Genomic DNA, 19,974 nt, shown 5'->3' on the forward strand with positions numbered 1-19,974 from the left:
CTTTTCAGCACTTCAGGCAGGGAGTCTCTCCATTCCTACCAGGAGATGCCAGGGATTGAATTTGGGACCTTCTGCATGCAGAGCAGTGCCCTGCCACTGAGCTTCAAGTCTTCCCAAATTGAAATAAATGGGCTTGAGCATTCCTGTTCTTGCATTGAGTCAGGCTGACAAGGGTGCAAAGGATGAAAAATTATTCAAAATAATCTGGTCCAGTTGTGCAGGGTGCATGGAAATTACATTGAATTGCTGTCCTGTTGCATTGCTTTGAGGGCAAACAGACATCTTTGAAGGATTCAGAATCGAATCCACAAGAGAGCAAGCCTCATCCTCACTTCTCCGATAAAATTAGAGCTACGCAAGAAGGAGGGAGAGAGGAGAGAGACTAGAAACCCAGAGGCGTTGGTGATTATTAGCAAGAGGGCTGCGAGAAGTCCATACCAAAACTGAAAATTCTGTGCCCAGGGATCCCATATTCCACCTCAGTAAAAGTGGAATTCTGTGACCTGCAGAAATCATGCATGTCTAATCACAGAATGGGGGGAATTGTTCCTTTGAGAACCATAGCCTCGCTTTCTGCTGGAACTCCTTCTCATAGATTTTCTCAGACATTTTGTTGTTGTTGTTTAGTCGTGTCTGACTCTTCGTGACCCCCTGGACCAGAGCACGCCAGGCACTCCTGTCTTCCACTGCCTCCCACAGATTGGTCAAACTCATGCTGGTAGCTTCGAGAACACTATCAAACCACCTCGTCCTCTGTCGTCCCCTTCTCCTTGTGCCCTCCATCTTTCCCAACATCAGGGTCTTTTCCAGGGAGTCTTCTCTTCTCATGAGGTGGCCAAAGTATTGGAGCCTCAGCTTCAGGATCTGTCCTTCCAGGGAGCACTCAAGGCTGATTTCCTTCAGAATGGAGAGGTTTGATCTTCTTGCAGTCCATGGGACTCTCAAGAGTCTCCTCCAGCACAATCTCAGACATTACCACAACACATTTATTTGCATGTGCCTTATGGACAGGAAACTTGATTTCTCCCTGTGTGCAGCTGTTTGCTGCAGGAACCTTTCTCTCTCTTTTTTTATAATAATATTTTATTAAGTTTAACAGTAAAAAGAAACAACCAAACATAGAACAGTAAAAACACAGGGAAAATATAAAACACAACAATACAAGCTTTCACAATACATAAAATACAAACATTTAACCTAACAAGGGGGGGGGGAGAAAAAAAATCAGTCAACACACAAAAAATAAAATAGGAAAAAACACAAATCACTCTTTTCTAATTGTTCATCTTTGATTAACTAATTTTCCTGACTTCCTCACGCCTCCCTTTTTTATATCCCTTTTTAACAGTTAGTTCAGCAAATTCGTATCCTACTACTTTATCCTTATATATTTTACCTCCCAAATTTATAATTTATAATTTTTATCTCTTGTTACTAGAACCCCTTCATTTTATTTCAATGTCATCAGCATTCATACATTTTACAGTACTTCTGTAAATAAATTTTAAATTTCCTCCAATCTTCTTCCACCAACTCTTCTCCCTGATCTCGGATTCTGCCAGTCATCTCAGCCATTTCCATATAGTCAATTACTTGCATCTGCCTTTCTTCCAAGGTGGGTAATTCTTGTGTCTTCCAATGCTTTGTGATGAGTATTCTTGCTGCTGCTGTAGCATACATAAAGAAAGTTCTATCCTTCTTTGGCACCAATTGGCCTACTATGCCCAGGAGAAAGGCCTCTGGTTTCTTCACAAAAGTGTATTTAAGTACCTTTTTCATTTCATTATAAATCGTCTCCCAGAAAGCCTTAATCCTCGGGCACGTCCACCAAAGGTGAAAGAATGTACCTTCAATTTCTTTACATTTCCAACATTTATTATCGGGCAAGTGGTATATTTTTGCAAGCTTGACTGGGGTCATGTACCACCTATACATCATTTTCATAATATTCTCTCTTAGGGCATTACATGCCGTAAATTTAATCCCAGTGGTCCACAACTGCTCCCAGTCAGCAAACATGATATTGTGTCCTATATCTTGTGCCCATTTAATCATAGCAGATTTTACCGTTTCTTCCTCAGTACTCCATTTCAACAGCAAATTATACATTCTTGATAATATCTTAGCATTGGGTTCTAACAATTCTGTTTCCAACTTTGATTTTTCCACCTGAAAACCAATTTTTTTGTCTTGATTATAAACCTCTCTTATTTGAAAATAATGTAACCAGTCTCGCACCTTTTGAGCTTCTCATAACTCTGCAATTTCAGCTTGTCACCTTCCTGTTCCAAAATTTCACAATACTTTGGCCATTTTGCCTCCATATTAAGTTTTTTCATAGCTTTCGCTTCCATAGGTGATAACCACCTTGGGGTTTTATTCTCCAAAAAATCTTTATACCTTATCCAGACATTAAATAATGCTTTCCTGACAATATGGTTTTTGAATGCTTTATGCCCTTTAACCTTGCCATACCACAAATATGCATGCCACCCAAATACATTATCATAACCTTCAAGATCTAGGATATCAGTGTTCTCAAGAAGTAGCCATTCGACCAAATCTCTAAGTCTTTCTTCACTTCTGACCAACATTTCTCATAATTGTCTTTAAATAGATTTGCATTCTTAGCAGTCATATTCACCCCCAGGTATTTTACCTTCTTTACTAATGTTAGATCTGTCTCTTTCTGAAACCTCTCTCTCTCCATCGGCATCAAATTTTTCTCCAGAACCTTAGTTTTAAACTTGTTTAACTTAAAGCCTGCCATTTGACCAAACTCCTGGATTAATTCTAGAGCCCTCTTAGTACTAGGTACTGGCTCTTGTAATGTCAATACAAGATCATCTGCAAAGGCTTTAAGTTTGTATTGTTTAGCTCCGACCTGAATACCATGAATCAGCTGGTCCCTTCTGATCATATTTAGCAAAACCTCCAGGACCGAAATAAAGAGCAGTGGGGAAATTGGGCAGCCTTGTCATGTCCCTTTCTCAATTTTAAATTCTTCTGTCACTATATTATTAACTATCAGTTTAGCCTTTTGTTCAGAGTAAATCGCACCTATACCATTTTCAAAATTTTGCCCAACCCCCATCCCCTGAAGATTTTTCTTCATAAAAATCCAAGAGATGTTGTCAAAGGCTTTCTCCGCATCTACGAATATCAAAACTGCTTTTGTATTGATATTCACTTGTAACTTTTCCAAAACATTAATTACATTCCTCATATTATCAGATAAATGTCTACCAGGGAGAAAGCCAGCCTGGTCTTTATGTATCATCTCTGCTAATACTTTTTAAAGTCTTTTAGCCAAAATATCTGCAAAAATTTTGTAATCCACATTAAGCAGGGATATGGGGCGATAATTCTTAAGTTGTGTCTTCTCAGACTCAGTTTTAGGTATAAGTGTGATATAGGCTTCTTTCCACGACTCCGGCACCTTTTTCCCCTCCATAATTTCGTTGCAAACCTCCTTTAGTGGTTGAATCAAATAGTCCTTCAAAGTTCTATAGTATTTGGAGGTTAATCCATCAGGCCCTGGAGATTTTCCCAGTTGCATAGTCTGTATGGCACCTTCAACCTCTTGTTCTGATATTTTATAGTTCAACAATAATTTGTTTTCTTGAGAATTTTTTTGTAATCCATTGGTTTTCAGAAATTGATCAATTTTAGTCTCTGTCTGTGGCCCTTGTGTATAAAGTTTTTTAAAATATCTCTGGAAGCAGTTTCTAATCTCCTGTGGGTTTTGTATATTCTTTCCATTCACTTCAAGATTAGTCACAGTATTTAACTTATGTCTTTTCTTCAATTGCCATGCTAGCAATTTCCCACATTTATTAGCAGATTCAAAAGTCTTCTGTCTCATCTGTTTAATTTTCCATTCTATCTCCTGATTTGTCATTTTCATATATTGTGCTTGATGAAATTTGATCTCTCTCAAGATTTCCTGCGACTTTGGTTTGGCTCTAAGCTTCTTCTCTCCTTCTTTTATTTTTTCCAAGATCTTTCCCTTTTTCTCATCTTGAGTTCTCTTTTTTATTGCGTTCTGCTGAATTAGGAATCCTCTCATAACGGCTTTACTTGCGACCCAGATTAGCCTTTTTTCCACTGATGTCTTCAAATTTATCTCAAAATAGTCTTTCACAGTTTTTTGGGCCTTCCTAATGATTTCTGGATCTCTGAACAAGGTGTCATTCATCCTCCATCTGAAGGAACCAGTCGGTGTTAGTTTCATTTCCACTTTCACGGGGTTATGGTCAGAGCAGGTTTTTGGGCAGATTTCCACCTTTCGAATCTTTGGAGCCATTCCTCTAGTTATCCAGATTTGGTCAATTCTTGTCCAGGTCTTTTTGGCTTCAGAAAAGAAAGTCCCTTCTTTACTTAGGGGGTTCTTTGTTCTCCAAGTGTCAATTAAGTCCATATTGTCTGTCATTTCAAAAAAAGATTTCGGTAGTCTTCCATCTTTTGTTATTACTTGTCTGTCTGACTTGTCCATGTTTGTCGATACCACTCCATTCATATCTCCAAGTAGAATAATGTTATAATCCATAAAATCCAACAACGTCTCATGCAGTTTCTTAAAAAATTCTGATTTCCCCTCATTTGGTGCGTAAACACCTACTATCAAGAATTTCTCTCCTTGGGCTTGTATTTCAATTGCCACGAATCTTCCTTGTTCATCTTTGAAGACAAATTTTGGAGATAGACTTTCTTTCGCATAGATCACCACTCCTCTCTTCTTAACTTTGTCTGATGTAATAAATTCTTGACCCAATCTTTTGTTAATCAATACTTTCCTATGTGTTCTAATCATGTGGGTTTCTTGCAGGCAAATCAAGTCCAAATTTTCTTTTTTCAACAAATGAAAGATTCTTTTCCTCTTGTCAGGGGAGTTCAGACCCCGGATATTCCAACTTAGTGCTTGCAGAGGCATTGTGTGGTTATTCTGTAGTCCCTCCAACTGCTCCCGTCAGTTGTTCTTGATCAGTGGGTGGTATTGCTTTCTCTGTTTTTTCCAAGCCTGATGGTGGGTTCCCTATGTCCAGGACTCCTGGTCTTGATGCCTTCGGCTCTTTTTCCGCCTCTTTTTGTAGATCTTCCTCATGATAGTTCAAAAATCTCACTTTATCTTCCTCTGATCTTATCTTCACTTTTCCCCCTTTGTAATTAAAGGACAGGCCCTGGGGGAACTCCCACCTGAAAATAATGCTGTTTCTTCTTAGCAGTTGGACTAAGTCACCGTAGTTAGCTCTCAGATCCAATAAGTGTTTTGGTATATCTTTGAAGATTTCAATTCTCAAATCTTCTATCTCCAATGGATTCTTGTAATGGAGGCTCAATATTTTGTCTCTCTCTTCTTTAGATCTAAGTGAAATCAAGCAGTCTCCTACTTTGTTCTTTCTTCCCCCTTTGCCAATTCTAAAGGCACTCACTATCTTGAAGTCTTTATCCGACTCAAGGCCCCAAAATTCCTCAAACTCCTGTGTAAGAAAGTCACACAAATTGCCTCCTTCCACGTCTGGTACTGCTCTAATTCTTAAATTATTCTGTTTGTCTCTAAGTTCAATTAGAGATAGTTGGGCCTTATGATCCTCCAATTGCTTATTGATTGGGGATATCTTTCCCTCTACCGCCAGCACCTTCTCTTTCGCTTCTTCAGCAATTTTCCTTGTCATTCCTGGAGCAGCCGGTCAATAGCCTGTGTGTTGGAGCCGATAGTTGTGGTGTTTAAGTCAATTTTAGCTGACAATTTTTCCAAAGCTCCAAATATTTTGTCAAGTGATGCATTTAATGTCTCATCAGGGCCTGCTCCTTTTGCTCCTGTCTGCCCAGTATCTTCTTTTTCTGGGACAGATGGAACTACTATTGATTGTCTTTGTTGCTGCTGCCTAGTTTTTATCCTTGTAGATTTTTCCTGGGGTTTTTCCTGATCCATAACTTTATCTTAAAGTCCCAAGGTCGTTCTCACAGCTTTGACTTATTTTGTTATGAGAAAGTCTCCAGACCAGCTGCAGTGGAAAATCCCCAGTTGTATCCCAGACCTCCTCTAGGGGAGCACAATAGCAACAATGTTCTTTTCAAAGCAACTTTTGTCTAAAGGCAGCAGTATCTCTTTTTAACTTTCCAATTTTCCCATAGAAAGGCAACAGTTGCAAAGGGGGTCCTTCAATTCAGTTCAAATGCAGGTTAAACACATATAGTTACAATGTCTCTAAACGGTGCAATACTTTCCACTTTCCTGGCAGACCAATATCAGGGATTAAGCCGTGGTCTCTTCTTTCCTTCCACTTTTCCCTTCAAATCAAGGTCCTTTCTTCTCCTCCCCCCCACTCTGAAAGGGAGTTCTTAAATCTGGCATTAAAATTAAGTCTTTTTAGCTCAACTTTCCCGGTTCTTAGTTCCAACAGTCTTTGCTTTAGTACTGTCTACAAAACCGGAAGACGGACTTCCTTTTTGCGTCTTTCCGCTTCAGAGCCAAATTCAAGTTCTTTATGCCGATCAAAGGAACAAATCCTTTGATCTTTCCAACTTTGCAGAATCTTACTCACGGGTTGTAGTTTAAAAGCCGAATTCCAAGGAAAAGAGGACAGCGCTCTCCGGCAGCAGCTGCTGCGGCTTCACTCTACAGAAGTAGCGATCGACTCTCAGTGCCGCACCACCCCCGTTCCGCTCTGGAGCCCCTCGCGGGGTCCCTTTGCCACTTGGAGGGGCGCTTTTGGCACCCGCCGAGTCCCACGGCCACTGGCTTTCCCCGCCTGTGGTTTTTTGAAGGGTCTCCGCTGCGCCGTAGCGGATAGACCCGATTTCCGTGGAGCTTCTCCCTCGTAGTTAGAAGGAGACTGCCATTGCCGTTGGCGCCGCCTCCGGAAGTCGCTGCAGGAACCTTTCTCAAAGGAGAAAACAATTGGCAAGAGTAAAAGTTTCTGTATGTTTGATTGCTTCTTCATTCATTCATGTATGCCTTACGGGCTAAAAGCTTAACTACTGTCTGCTGTGCTTGGGAAGCTGCCTTATACCGAGTCAGACTATTATTAGTCCACCTACCTCAGGACTGTCCACTACACTGACTGGCAGAGCCTTTCCCAATCTGTTAAAGCAGTTAAAGGAGCAGGGTGGCTAGAAGTTGGCAGTTCTAAAGACTTATGCATGTTTCCTTCTGGTTGCTCCTTTCCTGAGAATTCTTAATCACTGCGTGCCAGCCCTGAATAGGCTGCATTCCCCAGTCTTGCTTGGAAATAACATGCTGGCCTGGAGGTGATTGGAGAGAGTGACTGTAGTTCCTGATCATCTTATACCACCATCCTGCCAAGTCTGACACAGCTGACCAACCAAGTTTGTGAGGAATGACCTGGCATTACAAATAGGCAGACATGATCATCAACACCGTGCTTTGCAGGCCTGGCTCATCTCAGGACTGAGGAAACAGTTCAGATTCCTGTCTGCCAGGGCTCAGTCAGGTTTTAAGTGCTGGCCAGTTAGGTGCTTGGGTGATATTTTACCAGCTCCACATAGTCTTCCTCTGTGCAGATCATGCAATATTTTGGAGATCAAGCTGACAGGGCATTTTCTAAATCATTGTTTCCCAAATTCCTGAGAGCTGAGCTACATTTTAAAAAAACCACATACAAACAAATTGTATTAAAATGGGGGAGGGGGCTCACTTGTACACCAGGTGCGGGGAGGTTTTCTTCTAGACTGCCTTTAGAGAAAATAACCTGCCCTCAAAGGAGCCCACCCTTTGATGTGTCTGCTTGAGTCTCTGTGATAGACATGCCCCTTGAAGCATTGGTGCATGCAGAGATGCAACAGAGAGCTTCCTCTGCGACAGAATAATTCTGCTAAGTCGCTGCATTGGAAGAAGCTGAATTATTTAATCATGCCCAGAATTATCTGCTGTTGAGTAGAGGCTGACTGGCAGGAAGGAGGTACAGAACAGAGACTCATAGACCCAACTGCAAAAGTCCTGAATGATTCTGACACATCTCAGCCCTGGAAACTTCAGCTGTCACAGAGGAGAGTGCAGTCAAACCACTTGCCCATATTAGGAACTTGTGAGTGAGGCTTTAGGAAACTATCTGAGAGAGGTTGCATTTTAAACACACATGCTTAGTAAGTGTTTCCACCAAACTGGGAGAGGGGGGGAGGAGTATTCCAGCTGCTGAATTCAACTCAAAGTGCTGGATAGACAACAATGAGAATGGGTTGGCAGCATAGATGCTAACTCTAAGGGGCCCATGTTCCCCCCCCCCATAAAATATTTTGGGGTGAGTTGTGGAGGAGGCTGAGCACAGAGCTGAGAGTGACACAGTACAACGCCAGTGGCTGACAGCTCCTCCTGCCACAGAGGGAAAGGAGCAGCCCTGGGCCAATGGCTGTGGTAGGAAGAGGAGACCGAGCACCAGAGAGAAGCCGCCGCCAGCCATTGAAGCTGGGCTGCTGCCCCCTGACTCCTCCCAGCACTCCTGCGTCATATGCATGTCATGTATGCATCATCATGCACGCACCCCCACCCCATCTTCTGCTCAAGCCGGCGCCTCTGGAGGATAGATGTTTCTGATTTGAAAAGGTTTCTCCTTGTTGCAGAATGTCATAGCTCAGAGGAAACAAGGGATATTTATTATTGGTGAACACTGTGACTCTGTGGATTGATTATGGCCAATTCCCATCATCTCTCTCTCTTTTGCTTTTGGAATCTAGACCCAACAGAATCTCCCATTTTGTGCTTCTAAGCCTTTCCTGCATTGTGTGCCGTCACAATTTGCAACCAAAACCCTCATTCTGAAACAACATTGGACTCCCTCTTTGTATAACATTCCTAAAAGCTGCAGATCTGTTTAGATTTGCAACAGTTCATCAGTTCTCTGTGTGCATACTGTCTCTCTGTGGGATTTGCCTGTCCACCCTAGCCTGTTTTTGTTTTAATTTAAGTTTCTGACTCTTGTGACTTGGGAGTAAAATACTTAAAAATCTGAATGGTAGGGCTGAAGCACTACAGTGGTACCTTGGGTTAAGTACTTAATTTGTTCTGGAGGTCCATTCTTAACCTGAAACTGTTCTTAACCTGAAGCACCACTTTAGCTAATGGGGCCTCCTGCTGCCGCCATGCTGCCGGAGCACGATTTCTGTTCTTATCCTGAAGCAAAGTTCTTAACCTGAAGCACTATTTCTGGGTTAGTGGAGTCTGTAACCTGAAGCGTATGTAACCCGAGGTACCACTGTACCTCCTTCCCTACTGACTCTCTCAGGTACTAAGATAAACTGTGAGGCCCTCTTGGTAGTTCTGCTGCCCTCAGAAAAGGGCATTCACTGTGGCAGCCCCTTAACCCTTGCACACCCTTTCCCACAGAGGTCCACCTGGAACCTTCGTTATAAAATTTTTGTTCATTGGTGCACCTCTTTACCCTGACCTTGGATACCAGAAATGTATATACTTTTGGAGCCACCCTGTTCTTAGGATTGTAAATTGTTTTAACTGATTTATGTGTTGTATTTTTAAAGTGCCGTAACCCTTCCTGGGACTGCATGGAGAAGAGTGGCTACTTTTAATAATAATAATAATAATAATAATAATAATAATAATAATAATAATCCATGTAGCAGTTAAAGGGGAATTGGTGCTCTTCGCAACAAACCCTTAAAAAAATAAATCCAGACTTTTTGCATTAAGAAAAGCGATGAGAAAATGCACTGGAATGTGTGGTGTAACAGTTGCTTGATGTGATGTTGTCTATGCTCCCTGCAAGCAAATCAGAATGAATGGTCAAGAAACAGCCAGAGTTATCTAACCTTCCTGCAAATGTTGCACAATAAATAAATGAATCAGGATGAATGCTCGGTAAACAGATCAACTTTAAGTGACTCTAGAACTGTGATCATACTTCCTCTCCTGCCCCTACTCAAAAAGATATTGATTGTAATTTCACCAGGTGTGTTTCCAGATAACATTGCAGGTGGAGGAACCAGACCATGAGCTGCCAGTTCCCCATTCCGGCCCGTATAGCTGACTTTGAACTTTGTGCTTAATTGTCAAGTTTGATTCCTTTCTCAATTTGTTCAGAGGGTGGATCTACTCTGTGGTTGGCTGACTCAGTGAGCTCCTAACGGTGACTGTGGTTTTAGGGTGTGAGCCTCGGACAGCTTTTGCTGTTGTACTAGGATGTTTGCTTAGGCTCTAAACCAGGGGTCAGCAAACTTTTTCAGCAGGGGGCCATCCACTGTCCCTCAGACATTGGGGGGTGGACAGACCATTGGGGGGGAATGAATGAATTCCTATGCCCCACAAATAACCCAGAGATGCATTTTAAATAAAAGGACACATTCTACTCATGTAAAAACACGCTGCTTCCTGGACCATCCGCAGGCCGGATTTAGTAGGCGATTGGGCTGGATCCAGCCCCCAGGCCTTAGTTTGCCTACCCATGCTCTAAACCCTTTAAACCAGAGGGCACTATGTCTGGGGCTATTTAGTGTTTTGTTCCTGGTTTTGGGTTATTGTATCTTTGCGGGTGGCGCTGTGGGTAAAAGCCTCAGCGCCTAGGGCTTGCCGATCAAAAGGTCGGCGGTTCGAATCCCCGTGGCGGGGTGCGCTCCCGTTGCTCGGTCCCAGCGCCTGCCAACCTAGCAGTTCGAAAGCACCCCCGGGTTCAAGTAGATAAATAGGGACCGCTTACTAGCGGGAAGGTAAACGGCGTTTCCGTGTGCGGCTCTGGCTTGCCAGAGCAGCTTTGTCACGCTGGCCACGTGACCTGGAAGTGTCTCCGGACAGCGCTGGCCCCCGGCCTCTTGAGTGAGATGGGCGCACAACCCCAGAGTCTGTCAAGACTGGCCCGTACGGGCAGGGGTACCTTTACCTTTACCTTTTATCTTTGTTTAGTGAAGTGGGTTGGATGAACACAGGTGTATAAAATTATGCAGTGCACAGAGAAAGTGGCTAGAGAGAAAAAATTCTCTTCCCCTCTTGTAACACTAAACTCAGGGACATCCAATGTAGCTGAATGTTGGAAGATTCTGCAAAGATAAAAAAGAAAGCACTTATTTACACGGCTCATGCTTAAATCATGGGACTTGCTCCAACAAGAAGTAGCCATGGCTTTAAAAGAGGATTGGACGGATTCATGGAGGAGGCTAAAGCTACTCTCCACAATGGCTATGCTGTGTCCCCACGGTCAGAGGCAATAGTCCTCCCAATATCAATTGGTGGAAATCACAAGTGGGCAAAATGCTGTTGCACTCAGTTCCTGCTTGTGGATACTTCCCATTTGAGCATCTGGTTGGCCAGTGGGAGAGCCAGTTGCTGGACTAGAAGGGCCCCTGGCCTCACCTTAACAACAGGACTCTTCTGAAGTTTTTTGTTCTGCATTCTTATCACGCTGCTTCTCCAGCATTGTCCCAAATACCTTTAGTACTGTTTGCACACATCCAGGTTTTCTGGATACACATTCTCAGATTCACCTTTTCCTGACAATAGGTTTTTATTCTGAAAACTGTTTGAAACTGCAATGATCAAAACCTCTTTTTCTTGTGTGCCTTTGAGTGCTGAAATCCATAAATAGTCTTTGTGTGCCCTCTGCTGGTCTGAAGCAGAACTGAAGTATTTGCAGCTGTAGCAGCTAAATCATTTTGAAAAGTTCAAAAACTTCACAGTTCCTCAGATGTAAAGATTTCTGAGAATTTCAGAATGTCTGGAATTAAGGCATAAGATAGAACCTTTTAATTAAGCCCACTTTATGCTTAAAAAACAAAAAAACAAAAAAATAACAGTCAACAATGTATTCTACTCCATTTTGGGTGGTTAGTTGGCTGCAAATTGGTAGGATATTGGTTTTCAGTACAGTCCTGTGTGCATTTACTAATAAATAAGTTCCATTAAACTCAATTGGACTTACTCCCAGGTTCATGCATATAGAATTGCTGCCCAGATTATTGGGAGAAAATAATAACAATAAAATATATATTTCATTTATTTTTATTCAGCAAAATTTGTATACCACTTAAATAAATCCTCTAAGTGGTCTGTGAAAAATATAAATTATAAATATACAGTAATGTATACAGTAAAAAAAAAAAAGAGTGACATTAAAATCAAGTTAATAAAAAACCAATTGCATTTCGTTGTTTTGATATTGTGCCCTGAAAATGCTTCTATGTATCTTTTGGAGTCTTTTTGTCTTACCCTTACACAATTCAGTATTATTGCCACTAAATGCACTGTGAATAAATAAAAAAAGCAAGATGAATAAAAACATCAGTTAAAAGTATACATTGCAAGTTGGAATGACAGGTTAAAATATACATTGACTTTACCTGTGTGGGTATCCTTGCCGAAGCAGAATATTTTTTAGCAGGCACTGAAAAGAATACAGCGAAGGAACCTGCGTAATGTCAATAATAATATAACTTTAACAAATTATTGTTATCATGATTACTCTTATGAATATTATGAATAATCCCATTCTTTTGCTGACATTCTGAGTGGAATAACAGCACAGATCAGAAACAATAATCATAGCAGCTAACAGTATAAAACAGATAATAATGCATTAATAGTAAAATCCCCAGACAAAGTACAATAGCTGTTTAAAAAGCTAGATGGGCAAAGAGTACTATAGCAGACACCAGTGTAAGTTTCAAAACTCTTTTCAGAAGCCTCTGGGTGGGGTTACAGCAAGCTAAGCAAGCCAGTGGGCATAGGCCCTATTTTTTGAGGATTCTTTGAGCTCAGATGACCAAGCTAACCAAAGTCTGGAATAGGTGCAAGTCTCTTCTTGGCCTACATGCCCTGATTGAGATCTGTCCTTGAACTGTGATCATGCTCCTTGGTTGCCTGGATGGAAGAAAGAGGGGGACTGTGGGAATGTATGTAGAAACCAGAGTGCTGTACAAAGATTAACATTACATTCATTGCTCTGCATACTTTTGCCTTTGGCTCTTTCCACCACTGGCATGTGGCCCCTGGAAGGTTGCCCAGGAGGATATATGGCCCTCAGAAGGACGGGTCTTTAATTTTCAGAGAAGGGGGATGTTGGCACCACTGGTAACCTCCTAAGACAGAGCTTTCCAAACTGTGTGTCGCAACACATTAGTGTGTCGGACGCAGTGTGCAGGTGTGTCACATGAACGCCCCCCACGTTCCTTCCAGGGCTAGAAAGGGGTTCATTTAACCTCTGGTTTGCTAGTAAAACTGAATTACCATGTCACAAAATGATGCATGTCTACAAAGTGTGTCACCAACATGAAAAGTTTGGAAAACATGACATTTGTATTTGTGTCTCTGTCTGAATTACACAAAATAAGAATATTTGCATGCACACACAAATTCTGCCACTCCTGATAGGGAGGGCCTTTCTTCTATAAGGACTAGTCTCTTGTATTATTGTTAAAGTTGATGTTGCCGACATGTTTAATTTTGCACTCAGGACCACATATTGGGCTTGCACAGATTGCAAATCTCATGCCAGAGGAAGGTAGGAGAAACCATAAGAGAGTACAAAACTGTACTTTAGATAGGTAGGTACTGTTTTGTCCAGAAGTAAGAGGATGCATAACTGAAAGTTAAATTGATTTCTGCAATGTTGTACAGCAGGAAAAACCAGCCGATGGGAGTTACCAGTGACATATTGATGTGTGATGACCAACCATGTTTTGGTCCTGTGTTAGCAAGTCTGGACTGAGCCTCAGGCTCTTCTGCATAATCTTTCCCCTCCTACATATTCAGTGAGGGCTGGTGCACATTGAAACTGGTAGGGTAGAAGGCAGGGAGACCGCCAGTAGGGGGAGCCAGAGCCAATGAGAGGCAGAACCAGCACATTCTAGTTGTGTCTCCATCTGCCTCCTCCCTGCTGAGTTCTACAAGCGGTAACACTGAGATTGGACTGAATGAAAGTAAGAAGGCAGGGAGGTGGGGGCTAGCTGGGGCAGAGTGGGGCTGGTGGGGCAGTGCCCCACTGGCCTTGGACCAGCCTCCACTGTACAAACCATCCAACATTTTCCAACACAAAGCCAGGGCACATGGCTTCTGCACTTTATTCGGGATGATGACACCCAGCTCTAACTCTCTTTTACATCAGAACCAGTGAAGGCGGTGAATGTCCTGTGTGTGTCTGGAGGCGACTGGAGGATGGATGGTGGCTAACAGATTGAGGTTGAATCCTGACAAGACAGAAGTACTGTTTTTGGGGGACAGGGGGTGGGCAGGTGTGGAGGACTCCCTGGTCCTGAATGGGGTAACTGTGCCCCTGAAGGACCAGGTGCGCAGCCTGGGAGTCATTTTGGACTCACAGCTGTCCATGGAGGCACAGGTTAATTCTGTGTCCAGGGCAGCTGTCTACCAGCTCCATATGTTACGCAGGCTGAGACCCTACCTGCCCGCAGACTGTCTTGCCAGAGTGGTACATGCTTTGGTTATCTCCTGCTTGGACTACTGCAATGCGCTCTATGTGGGGCTACCTTTAAAGGTGACCCAGAAACTACAACTAATCCAGAATGCGGCAGCTAGACTGGTGACTGGGAGCAGCTGCCGAGACCACATAACACCGGTCTTGAAAGACCTACATTGGCTCCCAGTACGTTTCTGAGCACAATTCAAAGTGCTGGTGCTGACCTTTAAAGCCCTAAACAACCTTGGCCCACAAACGGTCTTCACCCCCATCGTTCTCTCATTGCAAGAAGTGAGGTTACAGGGAACCAGACAGAGGGCCTTCTCGGTAGTGGCGCCCACCCTGTGGAACACCCTCCCTTCAGATGTCAAGGAAATAAGCAGCTCTCCTGTTTTTAAACGATATCTGAAGGCAGCCCTGTTTAGGGAAGTTTTTAATATTTAATGCTGTATTGTTTTTAACTCAGGGGAAACTCAGCCAGATGGGTGGGGCATATTATCTTGTGTGGCACCCAAAAATGTTTGTTTTGGTACACCGTGCAAGATCATGGCCCTGAAAAAAGCGCTTTTTCAGGGTGCTAGAGCATGCAGGATTGCCATCGAGATCTTATGTGAAGAAAATTGAATGTCTATTTTTTCCGGGGCACTTGGAAGCTTCCTGATTTGTAACAGACCGATACAGGCATTGACGTCACATGGAGAGAGAGGAGGGTCAACCCTGCTGTCACATCACTTGCTGGTCCAGTATCCATTATATCCATGCATTTGTGGTATGTTTGCAGCTCACACAAGGTTCCAGCTCACGGGGAGAGCCTATGTAGGTTTAGCAGGCTTCCCCTTCTGCAGACGTGCCCTTCAGAATTTGTCCGTTTGTGGAAAAGCATTTCAGAACAGCTTAATATTTTAAATACTCTTAAGTGGTATACAAAAATTCAGTAATAAAAATGGGTAAAATACAAAATCAGTAAAAACAGCATTATAAAATCATATAAAGTTCAGAAGTAGTAATGCTTCTGAATACTGGTTGCTGGAAAACCACAGGAGGGAAGAGTGCTCTTGTGCTCAAATCCTGTTTCCAAAAGGCAGGTTTCCAAAAGGCATCTGGGTAGCCATTGTGAGAACAGGATCCTGGACTAGATACACCATTGGCCTGATCAAGCAGGCTCTTCTTCGTTCTTATGCAGGGGTATAGTATGAGGGAAAGGGGGGCCATAGCCCTGAGTGCATAATAACAACAACAACAACAACAACAACAACAACAACAACAACACCAAATATGAATTACAATAAAACGTAATAGAAATACAACATCAACAACAAACAAACAATTAAAATATGGCTTAAAATACAGCTTAAAATGCGGCTTAAAATGCAGCCTCATGTTACCCTCTACCAGGGCTAGCCCACCCATGAGGTAAGGTGAGGCGACCGCCTCGGGTGGCAGGATGCACAGGGGCATCAGATCCCAATGGAGATATTTATTCCCTCCTTGTTCCTGATGTAGACCTTCACTCACGCCTCCTTCTCTGGTGGGGAGGGGCACCATTTTGTGCTTTGCCTCAGGTGCCAAAATGTCTTGAGCCAGCTCTGCCCTCTACCCAATCTAAACATATATTTCTAAAGATTTTAAACTGCTCACATTGTAAAATATCAGAGCAGGGTACAGAAAGCAAAAGATAAGCATAAGAGAAAATACAGGTAAAGTCACAGCAGTACACCACCTAATAAATGGATGACAATTAAGAGAGCCTGTTTGGCCAGAGAGCTAAAGCTGTTAAAAAGCAATTATTTTAAGACGGAAACCCAACCAGACTTGAACCCGGTGTCCCCTCCCCACAAGGATCCCTTTCCCACCCTGCCTGCTCCATGGGTTTCTGAGGCCCGGAGCCCAGCCTGGCCTCGCCACTACGCTCCCAGCCCCCTCACTGAATTGGCCCCCCAGTCGGCATCTGGGAGATTCATTCGACAAGGGCTGTGTCAGCCAGCTGGGCTCCCCCCTGCCCCAGTGGGTAGGCAGCACAGCACAGCTCTGGTGGTGAGGACAGGGTTGGTGTGGCGGACCCTGTGAACCCTCCAATTGCCGCCCCTCCCTAGCATGCAAGTCCACATGCACCCCGGGGGCCAACAAAGAACACAAGGGTGCTGTTTTTATGTTCGCTTCCAGATGAGCTGTCACTGAGCATTCATCAGCAGAGATCAGCATCTTCTAAATGCTTGCCTTCCCACCCTGTCTGCAGGATAGTATCTCTTAGGATTCAAAACATTTGCTTGTGGTGAAAACTGTTTTTACCAAGCCGTTCAGCAAAATTAGCTAAAATTAAGGCCTTTGAGTGTGAGACAGTATTCTTGAAGGCACTCCTTTCTAGGGGACTCAGCCACTGCGACCAAGCTCAGCTGATTTGAAGGAGGGAGTGGTGGGAAGATGCCAATAATTTCCTCTTGACACCTGCACTCTGGCCAGTGTTATATGAGTCACCCTTTCCCCTGAATTTGCAGTTGGAATGCTTATGCACATTCCATTGCACCAAGGTAAGTCACCCTGTGGGAAAATAGGATTTCAGCTTATAGGCAGTAGCTCATGTTTTTAAGCTGATATATATTCATTGGTGTTTATATGTATTTTTAAACCCTCTTATTCTGGGCTCACTGGAATGGGAGGAGCATGTGAGCTGTGCAGACAAGAAAACTCCCTATGGAATATGAAAGTGCATCTTTTGGTGTCTGGTTGCATCATAATGTCCACTGTGTTGCCATATTGTTCCTTGAGTAGAGTGTATTGTGGGAAGCTGCCCTCTTGGCTTACAAACAGTGACCCTTCAGTAGTTTCTCCTGCCCCATGGGAGATGGGGGAAAAAGACGACCAGCAGGATCAAGGCATTAGCTGAGAAGAAAACTCTTGAGGACATCCAAGGAAGCTTTTATTTTTGTTTTGTTTCAAGAATTTATTATTACAAAAGGTCTTGGACAGAGTTACTAGCCGCCATTTCTCTGCCAAAAAGGAGAGCAATTTCATCAGCTCAGCAGGGAAGAGGTTGAGCAAGATGAACACGGTGTTCTGCTAATATCCCCCTGGGAAGAAGCAGTTCCAGATGCTTTGCTTGGACCCCGATTTGCTTCTGTAGGAGGCCAGTCCTCATTGCCTGAGCTCCAGTCTCAGCCCCACACTGTGCTACGTGCGCAGGGTATTTCTGGATCAGCTGGAGAGTGTTATGCAACCCTGAGCTAGTCCAGTGAAAATAAATGTTGCATCTTGTTGCCGGCTTTGTTGGCATCCATCTGTCTTGAGATGGACACCACCTCCGGCGGTGAAGTCAGACTGCTGTGTTAGCAGCACTGAAGTGATCTACCTGGGGCGCAAACCTAGGCAGTGTGTATGAAGGTCCTGGGCTGCTGAGATGACAAGACCCCTCTCTTAGCCTTACTGATGTGTTGTTCCAAAGGAAAGCAGAGCGATAAATTTGGCACCAGCTTGGCTGCTGGAGTTGCCAGAAGGAGGCGTCATTCAACTGTTTTAGGGGCTCCACTCCAGATTTGTGTAGGGTTTGCTCCTTAGCCTTTTCTTCTCCTGAAGATATCCTTCAAGGCAACAGACATTTAGGATCAGAGTTGTCCATCTCCTGGATAGGCTATCTCCCCAGGTTAACGAACCCCATCTGACCCTCACTTCCTGTTGGACCCACTACTGGTCTCATCCACTCAATCCACCAGAGCCTGTCTTCACATGTAGGCAAAGACTCTAACTCACTGAGAGTTTGAGACCCACTAGCTACCCCCACTTGGTTTAGCGGGGCAGTCAAAGCCACTGTGTGGCTGCTGTTGCATGCTGGCAGCTTCTAGGAGCCACAGGTGAGAGCTGAGTGCAGGTTAGGAACCAAAGGTGGACAAACTACCCCAGAAGGAGCACAAAGTCACCGCCCCCACCAAGGTACTACCCTTACACCCCATCCACCCCTGCAGGATAGGGGTGCCATCTAGAATAAAAGATGGGGAGGGGAAATAAGCCCTGCCCTGCATAATCTATCACAAGGTGTAGTGTGTGCACATCGTTTGAATGGCAATGTCCATCAACTTTGGGGAAGCCCGACCCCCTCAAATATTTTTTTTGGGGGGGGCAGCAAAATGACCTCAGTCCCTATGAGTTGGCTCCTTTGCCTGCAGGGTCACAGAAACATAAAATGTTTGAGTTGAAAGTTGACTTTGTGGGCATTGAGCCCACTCTCCAGTTCAATACGGGAATTCTGAAACGACAAGATTTCTGACAGATAGCCAATCAGCCTCTGCTTAAAAGTTTCCAGTGAAAGAGAGCCCCCTATCCCCTGAGGCAGACTGCCCCACTGTCAAACATCTCTAACCATTAGGGAGTGTCTCCACTTAATCTTTTCTTCTGGGTGCTAAACATCCTCAGTCCTTTCAAGTGTTCCTGATAGGAACTGGTGTCTAGACTCCACTCACCTTCCTAGTCGCCATACTCCTGATATGCTAAAATTTGTCAGTGACCTTCTTGATGCATTTAAGTTTATCATGTCCTTAACATCTGGCAGGGCTGGGCACAGGAGCCTGACAGTGCAGGATAAAAGCTAATGACCCGAACAAAGTGTTTCTGTTTATGCAGCCTAAAGATTGCATTAGCTTTCTTAGCACATGCATCACTTTGCTGGCCCGTGTTCAGCTTGCGATCACCTAAAGACATTTGGAGCCTGTGATTTGTCTACTTTTTGGCTCCCTCTGCTCCCCCATCCCATTTATGGTTGGAAGTGCAACAGCATAAATCATTCCATTTGCAGTATAAGAGTTAATCCTGTTATTGATAAAGTAAAGAGGGTGGAGGGTCATCATGCTTGCCGAGGTAGCACATGGGCTCTGGAAGGTTGCTGATGAAGTAATAATAATAATAAATAAATAATATAGTAATAATAGTAATAATAAATTTTATTTATACCCCGCCCTCTCTAGCCAGAGCCGGGCTCAGGTCAGCTAACACCAGTAAAATTACAGTAAAAACATAATGGGGGGGGGTGAACCAATTTAAAATACAGGTTAAAATGCAATTTAAAATGCAGCCTCGTTTTAAAAGTAGCCCATAGTTCAAAACCATAAGGGTCAGACTGAGTCCAAACCAAAGGCCAGGCAGAACAGCTCTGTCTTCCAGGCCCTGTGGAAAGACGTCAAGTCCCGCAGGGTCCTAGTCTCTTGTAACAGAGCGTTCCACCAAGCCGGGGCCAGTACTGAAAAGGCCCTGATCTAACCACCTTGCAACCTGGGACCTCCAAAATGTTGCCATTTGTGGACCTTAAGGTCCTCCACAGGGCATACCAGGAGAGGCAGTCCCGTAGGTACATGGGTCCTAGGCTGCATAATGTGACACCCCCTGGCTGCCCCCCCCAAAATAGTTCCTCACCCCTCTGCTAAGGTCAAGGCCATGTCCCTCCATTCAGATGAGCAATCTCAGGCCCTGACTTAGACCTTCAGCTGGCATACTGTGAGTCTCTTCACTGCCACTCTGCAGCAAATGTCCCTTTGTCACCTGACTCAAGCCCAGGCTCCCAAGCTCAGATTTCCCACCAAACGTGTTGCTCTGGTCTTATATAATTTCTTGGCCA

At 43.8% G+C, this 19,974-nt stretch overlaps 1 protein-coding gene across 1 annotated transcript in view; it reads left to right on the forward strand.

Moving 5' to 3' along the window:
• Window positions 1-19,974, forward strand: part of GSN (gelsolin) — a 69,819-nt gene that overhangs the window by 18,277 nt on the left and 31,568 nt on the right. The window lies entirely within an intron of this gene.

This window comes from Podarcis raffonei, chromosome Z (assembly GCF_027172205.1).
Source record: "Podarcis raffonei isolate rPodRaf1 chromosome Z, rPodRaf1.pri, whole genome shotgun sequence".
Taxonomy (NCBI): Eukaryota; Metazoa; Chordata; class Lepidosauria; order Squamata; family Lacertidae; genus Podarcis; species Podarcis raffonei.